Below are 9,537 nucleotides of genomic sequence, written 5' to 3'. Positions count from 1 at the left end.
GGCCGTCCCCCCTCCCCCCCCCCCGAGCCTGAAGCCGGCATTCCTCGTCTTTACAGCCCGTTCTGTCCTGTAACTAGCTGCATGATGAGCGGGTATTCACGAAGGCTGTCTCCTTCGTTGAAATGCCACATGACCTGTACCAGGAACGTTTGGGGGCGGAGGTTGACGTGAAGTTATTCATGAATAGGCATTGGCATGAAGATAAAGCCCCAATAATTCAAACCCCGAGGAACACGCAGTAGTGTAGTTGGTCCAGACACTATGCTAGAAGTCGGAAGGTCGCGGGTTCGAGTCCCGATGAGGTGGATCTTTTTCAATTTACCTAATCCTTTCAGCCGCACTATGGCCCTGGGGTCGACTTAGCCTCTAACAGAAATGAGTACCAGGAATCTTCCTGGTGGGGGTAAAGGGCGGCCGGCCAGTGCGTAAGGCTGTCAATCTTACCGCCATCTGTGAGCCGACTATCTACAAAATGTGGGAACCTCAATGTCTCACAACCCTATGGGCCTTCATGGCCTGTTACAGGGATAGATATACCGTTTTACCCTTTTAATTCAAAACCCGAACTCCATGGGGTAGAGTCTTATGAAGCTATCAATAGCTCAGGTGGTCAAGCAATTGCCCTTATTCATTATCACTTTTACATTAGTCTTTATCCTGAGCCAGATGAATGCAGTCGTCATCACAGCCTACGTATTTATTTAATGTAAATTTATCCTGGGGATGAATTAATTAAGCATCACTCCATTAAGAGGGGAGGGGGAGTACGGGTATAGATCCACCATTTTAGACCTCGGTACTAGATGGAGGTGAGTGGTCAGCTTCATGCCTCTGCCGCTTTAACCCCGGGGAAGTAGCCGTTGGTATCTGTTGAATAGGAGGCTGGGCGGGCACCAGAGCTGATCTGGACGCTGTGAACAGAAGAAAAGCCGGAAATCGAACCCCGACCGTCCAGCCAATAGCTATACCGACTGAGCTATCCTGGCGCCCTATTTCATACATGTTATCAAGAGAGTACTAGTTGCGCTGTGTAATTAGAGAGGGAAGGTATTCTTGTATGATGCCACATTAAAATTATTTTTGATTTTACGTGATTGCAACACATTTTCAGATAACATTTTCTCACGACAAAACTAGGTCGACAGGGGTCACACATTTTCCAAGCATGAGTACAGGACTCGAAGCACAGTGAAAGGAATGACTGCATGGCACGAGCTTTCAGTCTCCTTGTATGGGTTGCATCTTGCAAAAGCCTCTTCTGGGCTTGAGGACCTGAAGGTCACCGCCGATGTGTATGCAGCAGGTTTGCAGATTGATCGTAAAAGAACGCAGAGTACAGCTTGTTTCTTAAAAGACATTCGATTAACTGCAGTGTTTGAATCTCTCTAGTTGAAAGCTAGACTATATTTCGAAAAATCTTCCCCTTCGCTTTGCAAGTCTGAAGTCATTTGGAGCTTGTCTGAAAAACTTCAGGAGTACGTGGACCATTAGCCTCAGATTTTGAATATATTTATGGGTTTATCGAATGATGCGTTGTCGATTGATTGATTTATAATATATCGAATGATGGGAAGAGCGTGGAAAAATCAGTGGTAACCTATTTTATTTCACTATCCCAATATTTGCTTCGGGGGACTGAGGGAAACTAAGGAATAACAGGATTTCAGTCAATAGGCCCTATTGCGACTCTCCAAATCCACATTCGAACCTGGGGACTACCGAATACAATGAAAGAATGCCATTCACTATACCACGATGTTTGCATTTTGAAAAACAAACTAATCTTACCCACTGGAAAGTCCCGAGTTCGATACCGGCCCAGAGAAAGGTATGAACATAACTGAGTTCTGGGATGTGACGCCGTTTATTTCGATAGAATAGAAACACGACCCTTCGAAACGACGGCAAACTACTACCACACTACACGGCGTCATAACCGAGAACACAGTTATATCCACAAGGAGTATCCTGACGAAGCATTGTTGTAATTCCTCTGAAATGTTAGGAGAGTAGGCTAGAATCACTTCCCTCTAATTTTATTAGCCATATTCTTATTTTCCCCTGTTATTTTATTTCGTTATTTAACGACTATATATATATCGTTGGATGATAGGATGATCAATGGAGCAGTTTGTGGAATGAGTAGAGGCAGGGGAAACCCCGCCCCAGTGCCACTCTGTCCACCACACATCCCAAAAGACGTCACCTGCAATCGATCCCAGGCAACGTGTGACTAACCGTCTGATATATTCATTTTCATCTTGTCATTCTATTGGATGTACTAATGCGGTGTTAACCATTTAAAGACTGGATTGTTTCTACATAATATATAAACATTCAGTTCGTACCGCACAGGAAACACATCGCGTCTCCACTACAAAGACCTCAGTGCTGTTTAAGGAAATTATCGCTGTTTATTGTGGGAAACACACAAATACACTCTGTGGGCAGAATGCAGAAATTTGGTATATTAAACCAGTTGTTACGTATAGTAACCACTGAGCTTTAAAATATTAATACGTTGAAGCCTGAAAAAGAGACGGGGAAAGAGAAGAGATAAAGTTTGGGAAAGTGCGGGGGGGGGGGGGTAATGAAAGAGACTACATTTGAGGCGGGGGCAAGGAAAACAATCTTTGCCCCCTCTCATTTAGAAGGTTCCCAGGCAATGCCCGCTCGTCTTTCCGGTAAAGGTACATTTGAGAGAAGACAAAGCTTTATCAGGGTGTTGACTTGAATATGAGCTGTGGAGAGACTGAAGCTTGGATTTCATATAAATAATATAAAAAATTCACTTCCTACCCGACAGAGAACACAATGCCTTATCGATTTCTAAGACCAAGCGGTTAATGCTGTTTAGGCAAATAAATGTTTAGTCTTGGAATCATACGAAACACATAAATATGCCTAACGATAACACGCGGAGTTTCTTAACAGATCGTAATCACTGTTGTCTAAAATGAATAAATAAACCGATAAAAAGAATGCCCACCACAGTGTGTCCAGTGAAGCAGCGGTCACTGACCTGCAACAGCTGTTCTTGTCCTGGGAATAAGAAAATCATCCGGCAGGTTACAGGAAGCGATTTACTTCTGAATTATGAGCCTAGTGCGCACCCACCAGCGCGCAGTGGCATTCTTCCTGCAACAACATACCTCGCTGTGATATATGCAACAAGCAAGAAAGTGCTGTTATGAATGGAGCTACTGCACGAAACCCGTGGCAAATTAAAGAATTGCATAATATTACCTCAATATTTATGAGATGTGCATATGCGCAATACACGTATCGTAGAGGATGTGTTGTTATTAATGTTATCGGTATCATGTTATTTCATCTTTTTGTCAAATATACAGTGTAATTCTAAATTATTGTCGGGGTTTTCGTTTATAGACCACGGAAACCCCGAATAATTTATAATCACTTTGTATATAGAAACATGTACAGTGTGTGTCTTGTCTGTACAAGGGTGGATTACTGCTTTTTCAGCTAAAAATTTATAAAAACGTACTTATTCGAAGTACTTGTATTATAGGTACGATTTGTATGGAAGCGACGAAAAATTTATAAAATGTTATGCTTTTTTAACGTAGTCGATGTTACATTACATGTCGGGCTCGTGACAAGCTGTAACTGGGTTACATGCCTCGTCACCCAGAGATGTAGCCTATAACATGCAATATCCCGTTTCGCATTAATTCACTTCTACTGTAGCGATGTAAAATAATTAGATTAAATTTATAATTGTATGTGCCGATTGGGGGCACGCGCTACCGTAGTTGGCTGAGGCGCCATGTTACAAGCCTGAAGGTCCCGGGTTCGATTTACTATGAGGCCATTGGATTTTTCAATTTACCTAATCCTTCCAGCCGCACTATTACTCAGCCTCTAACAAAAATGAGTACCAGGAATCCTCCTGGGGGGAAAAAGGCGGCCGGCGTGTAAGGCCGATTGCCTAGAAAATGTGGGAGCCTCGACATCTCACAAACCTATGGGCCTCCAAGACCTGTTACAGGGATAGCTTTACCTTTTTCCTTACGCGCCGATTTCTTTTTGTCGTACCGCAAGTCAGTTTCGGTTATTGGTAGTTCGGAGTACGCCGGTCCGCCATATTTGCTGAGCACGCTTAACACGAGAACAATCTAATCGTGAAAATACGCCCCATATTATGAGGAGTACAGGGTGGGGTTCGGTGAATAGTGTGGGGTGTGTCCGCAAGTTCCCTGGAGTAACTCTGACGGTAATTGAATGGCTGGAAAGCCAGTCTTGTGATCACAAGATAATGTCAGTGACTAGTGTCCTCCAGAATTTCAGGATGGAGACCAGCGTTTCCATCTCACTGTCGAATGTAGGTCAGTAATATTGATCTAGAACCATTTTCCAAGTCTGGGTTCGCTTCACTACTGTATGTTGCTACACCCCAAAGTCAGGGCCGGATTAAAGAGGGAGCAAGTGGGGCGTCCACGAAACAGAATCCTCAGATTTTATTGAAACATTTGCTTCTTTAAAATCACGGGAAGTTAAAATGTATTTTTAAGAGATGAAAGGTAAAGCTGTAAGAGGCCCATAGGGTTGTGAGACGTCGAGGCTCACATTTTCTCTAGACAATCGGTTCACAGATGACTGTGAGGTCAGCCTTAGCACCGGCCGCCATTTTGTCCCTCAGGAAGATTCCTGGTACTCATTTCTGTTAGAGGCTGAGTCGACTCCAGGGCCATAGTGCGGCTGGAAGGATTAGATGAATTGCAAAATCCAATTGCCGCATGGGGAATCGAACCCGCCACCTTCCGCCTTGTAGTATAGTGCCTCAGTCATTATAATAATGACAAAATAATTCTCAAAGCCTTCATTTGTTGCTAGTGATATGGGCCACCAGAACTCAGTTCCAGCCTTCTTCACCCAACTCACACAGCAGCATCGTCACATTTCATCTCCTTGACTAGATTCATATTCGATAGATGCTCGGTTTTACTGTCAACCGGAACAACGGTTTTCCTCACTGATAATTTTCATGGTCTTCTTCAGTCCCTCCAGACATATTGCGGGATAGTATTTCGATTACGGAATGACCCCCTTCATTTCAAATTTTTTCTAATGCATCATCTGTTAATAATTCTACCATTCGACGCTACAGAGTCTACACACCAAAAGCGTCGTAAAGAAATCCATATAAACTAGATCAACAACAACTTTCAATCTCCTACATAAAGGAGCGCGGCGGAAGTGAAGATAAGCTCCATGCATTCAGATCATTATGAGATGTCACTTGGCGCGCAGAACGCATTTACCTCTGAGCGCCGGTAATTGATTCTGGGTTCTGGAGAGGAGTAGAGATCCTAGAGTCCCAGCGCTGTTCGTCGGGCTGCCGCGGCCTAATGCTCTTCATAATGTACAATACAAGCAGAAACGCTGTTTTAAACAACAAAAGGACGATGGATAAGTGGAGCCGGAATAGCGCAGTCGGTATAGCGACTAGCTACGGGCTGGGGTCGAGGGGTCGGAGTTCGAGTCCCGGTAGGGTCAAGAGTTTTCTCCACGTCGTCCAGACCGGCTCTGGGGTCCACCCAACCACGTATCCAGTGGGTACTAGGGGCTCTTTCCCGGGAGTAAAGCGGCCGGGGCGTGAAACTGACCACTCACCTCCAGCTAGTGCCGAGTTCAGGAAAATGTGGATTATACATCCACTCCCCCATACTCTTTCATGGCGTAGCGCTTAATTAGCTAAGCACAGGGACAACTTTACCTTTATAATGGATGTCAAAAAAGACAATAATTGCACTAGTATTATAGGTATAATAATAATAACAACATATTTCTACAAGTAGTTATAAGTAAAATTGATAAATTCCTTTCATTTGTGAAGCATATTTTGGGCTCACCTACCTAAAATACGCTGTTATTGACTTATGGATTATTTAACAAACCTACGACAAATGACATATAATATTAATAATTAGCTCTTCAAAGCACAGTTGTTGCTATATATATCATATTCGTTAACATTAAAATTTCTTAACTTTACCCACCGAGTGCGGTCATGGTTTAATATGATTTTTGGAGCACACCTGGATTTATATCCATAAACAAAATTAATCACTGGTCTTTATAATCGAGATGTTATATGTTTCCTGTGAGGTAGGAATTGAATTTCTGAACACAGCAAAGTCGAATTTCATACATATAAGGGTTCGTAGACTATTTGGTAGAGATTTGTGAGGAGGGATCCAATTCTTACAGTCTTCAGCCATTTCTTCAAAGATCGTGAAACTCTTGTTACGCCTTATGTTACGACGCAGATGGAATGACCTCATGTATAAGGATCTGTAAGGTAATATATCTTGCTGAAGAAGAACTACGCCTAAACAGGTCTCTAGAGGCTGCGTTTCGCAACAGTTTGCATATGGTTACAGCAAAGTTCGGTACATGATGAGAGGCTGAGGCCATTGCAAGGAGCGCGGTAACAGACGATCAGTCTAAACACAATAGAGATGTTATGCCCTCATTCCTCTGGATCCCGTAAGTATGTAACGAGTCTGCCGTGTTCTTAACTAGAATCTATTGGTGTCAATGTCTTTCTCGTTGTTGTTCGAGAAAAAGTGGAATGTTCTATACTCGCTTTGAAAATGTTTTCGAAAGAATATGAGTGTGTACAGTGTGCCCCCACGTTACGAGTGTTCAGGTTATGGAATTTCGCCCTTGCGTGCCTAAGCCCGTGGCTTAATTGTAGAATATTTTTTAGCGATGACTCTTCCAGCCCATTTAGGGCCTAGGCCTCTTATTCAGTTCCGTAGAATTTTTCACAGACGGTAGACTTTTTGGGCGCGTGATCAGCTCGTCACAAGGCCGCTACCTATACACACACAGACATCCATGCCTTGAGTTGGATTCGAACCGACGACTCCAGCGTCAGAGCAAGCGAAGACAGTTCATGCCTTAGACCGCGCGGCTACTGTGACAGGTTAATACTGTACAATACAGAACTACAATAACATTAAGAAACTGTCTTTGGGATTAAAAATAGCCAAAACTGCCCCTGTGCTTAATAAATTAAGCATTACACCATGAAGACGTATCAGGGAATGGAGGTTTAACTCCACCAGTCTTGACCTCGGCACTAGATAAAGGTGAATGACTAGCCTGGCACCCTGACCGCTTTACCCCCATTGGATAGCAGGCTGGGTGGGTCCCAGAGCCGGTCTGGATGACGTGGAGAAGAGAGAAACCTCTTGCCGCTGCCGGGAATCGAACCCCGGCCGTCAAGCTGTAGTCCTATGTGGGATACACGGAAAAATTCTGCCCTGTAATCGGCTAGTATATGGCTGGAAATCATAATGGGCGACTAACGTATACAGGCATCCGTGATGTTCAATTTAACACAAATTTGATTTACAGACATACTTGTATGTCCAAGAATTGGTAATTAATTCTCTGACGGTTTGTGTCAGTGGTTGATTCATTACATAAATATTATATTTGGTATCTTCTACTCTCTAACGTTAGCTGTGCTATGAGTTCACAGTACCACTCTTCAAAATCTCTCCTGGTGCCACATCTCACACTAATCACCCAGTTAGTGCAAGATTAAAGTAACTGTTCATCATCATCATCATCATCATCATCATCACCATCATAAATATTAACAGCTTAAAACAGTGACAATGAATAGAAACCTCAGAAAGAGGAAATATGTGAGATTATTTATTGCCTAAATTAAAAACGAGTGTACAGTCTACAACATATATTATGAAGCAGCGGTTGCAGGCAAGTTAACTTGTGCGGTAACACTGCACACGAGTATTCGTGAGGTGCTTCGTTCGAATTTCGACCGGGGCACCATTTATCCTGACTGAGGATTTCCGTGGGTTTCCACAGTACCTCGATCAGGTCACGACAGCTTTCTTCCAGAGCGTTTCCAGTTCCTCGTTCACCAGTTATCCTACCACTCGACGCTATATGATCTTACATACCGAAAGCGTCATTAAGTAAACCACAAGTAAATGAATAAATAAATAGAGTAATAGCTCCTAACTCATTAATTTTTTTATTTATTTACTTGTAGTTTACTAACCCGGAGCACGCGGTATCGTAGTTGGTTGAGGCACTGTGCTTCAAGTCGGAAGGTCGCGGGTTCGATTTCCGATGAGGTCACTGGATTTTTTTTTTCAATTGACCTACTCGTTCCCGCCGCATTATGGCCCTGGAGTCGACTCAGTTTCTAACAGAAATGAGTACCAGGAATCTTCCTGGAGGATAAAGGGCGGCCGGCGCGTAAAGCTGACAACCTCACCGCAATCTGTGAACCGATTGTCTAGAAAATGTGGGAGCCTCAACGTCTCACAACCCTATGGGCCTTCACGGCTTGTTAAAGTGATAGCATTACCTTTTTTTTTTTTTTAGGCTTTTAACCTGCTACAGTCTGAGATCTCCCTAAAGTGACAAAAGTCGAGTCGACTCAGTTTCTAACAGAAATGAGTACCAGGAATCTTCCTGGAGGATAAAGGGCGGCCGGCGCGTAAAGCTGACAACCTCACCGCAATCTGTGAACCGATTGTCTAGAAAATGTGGGAGCCTCGACGTCTCACAACCCTATGGGCCTTCAAGGCTTGTTACAGGGATAGCATTACCTTTTTTTTTTAGGCTTTTAACCTGCTACAGTCTGAGATCTCCCTAAAGTGACAAAATTTTGATGCCCCGAACTTATAAACATAAGCAAATACGCTCAAAATCACTGGGTTTTCGGATTCTGTCCATCGTCCGGTAATCTAAAAAAAAAACTAGAAAAAACAGCGTTTTGGAAACTGGATGTGTTGCCGTCCTCAGGTGAGGGGGGAGACACCTACTCTGTTGGGTCCTTTAGAAACAGCCAACTTCAATCACTTCCCCCTCACCTGAAGACGTAAACAGATCCAATTTCCGAAACGTCATGTCCTCTAGTTTTAAGAATACGGGACGAGAGACAAAGTCCAAAAACCCAGTAATCTTGAATGTTATACACCATCGTCACAACCCTTTAGAACGTACGGGTAGTAACAAAATATGGTCTAGCAATTTCGGAGTAATGAATCTTGATGATATCTATGAAGTAAGTTCTGTGTTAAATTTTAAGTTTATAATCCACTGTAGCTCATTAATATTGATTTGGCAGCTTTGTCATCGGACGGTTCGCGGCCTCATTCGAATAAAGCTTCAAGTCTCCACTGAAGTCCACGGCTCCCCTTTAGGAAATTCTGATATAAAGGATAATTTAGGGGGGGTCTGTACACGTAATTAAAGATGCTTGCACCAATTGATTATAGATAATAACAAAAATCTGTAAAAGAAACTATGACGAAATGTTACGTAAAGACCGGAGAAAACAACAGACACGTTCTTACACGACATGGAGGAGAAAAGCTATAACATGGTTTTTCTACCGGCACAGCAAAACACAGTGCGGCATGCGCCACCTGCGAGCTGGCAGCTTTTCAGAGTGACCGATATGTCTCCTTTATTCAGAGGACATTATTATTTTTTTCTGTCGTAAGTGAAACAAGTGATATC

At 43.2% G+C, this 9,537-nt stretch overlaps 2 protein-coding genes across 3 annotated transcripts in view; one reads left to right on the top strand and one right to left on the bottom strand.

The window, feature by feature from the left end:
• LOC111864971 (guanine nucleotide exchange factor for Rab-3A) overlaps window positions 1–9,537 on the bottom strand; it is a 119,041-nt gene that overhangs the window by 40,808 nt on the left and 68,696 nt on the right. Inside the window, exon 2 of one of the 2 annotated variants that reach the window (XM_023852630.2) lies at window positions 3,023–3,138. The exons of the other annotated variant lie outside the window; for it this stretch is intronic. The gene's annotated coding sequence lies outside the window, so the exon portion shown is untranslated. The remainder of the gene's footprint in view (window positions 1–3,022; window positions 3,139–9,537) is intronic. 2 annotated transcript variants of the gene reach the window in all.
• LOC111864970 (arginine--tRNA ligase, cytoplasmic) overlaps window positions 1–9,537 on the top strand; it is a 146,313-nt gene that overhangs the window by 103,699 nt on the left and 33,077 nt on the right. The gene's annotated exons all lie outside the window — the stretch shown is intronic.

This window comes from Cryptotermes secundus, unplaced genomic scaffold, assembly GCF_002891405.2.
Source record: "Cryptotermes secundus unplaced genomic scaffold, Csec_1.0 scaffold209, whole genome shotgun sequence".
Lineage (NCBI taxonomy): Eukaryota > Metazoa > Arthropoda > Insecta > Blattodea > Kalotermitidae > Cryptotermes > Cryptotermes secundus.
The sequence above is the reverse complement of the archived record's forward strand: the minus strand, read 5'-3'. Positions and strand labels throughout refer to the sequence as shown.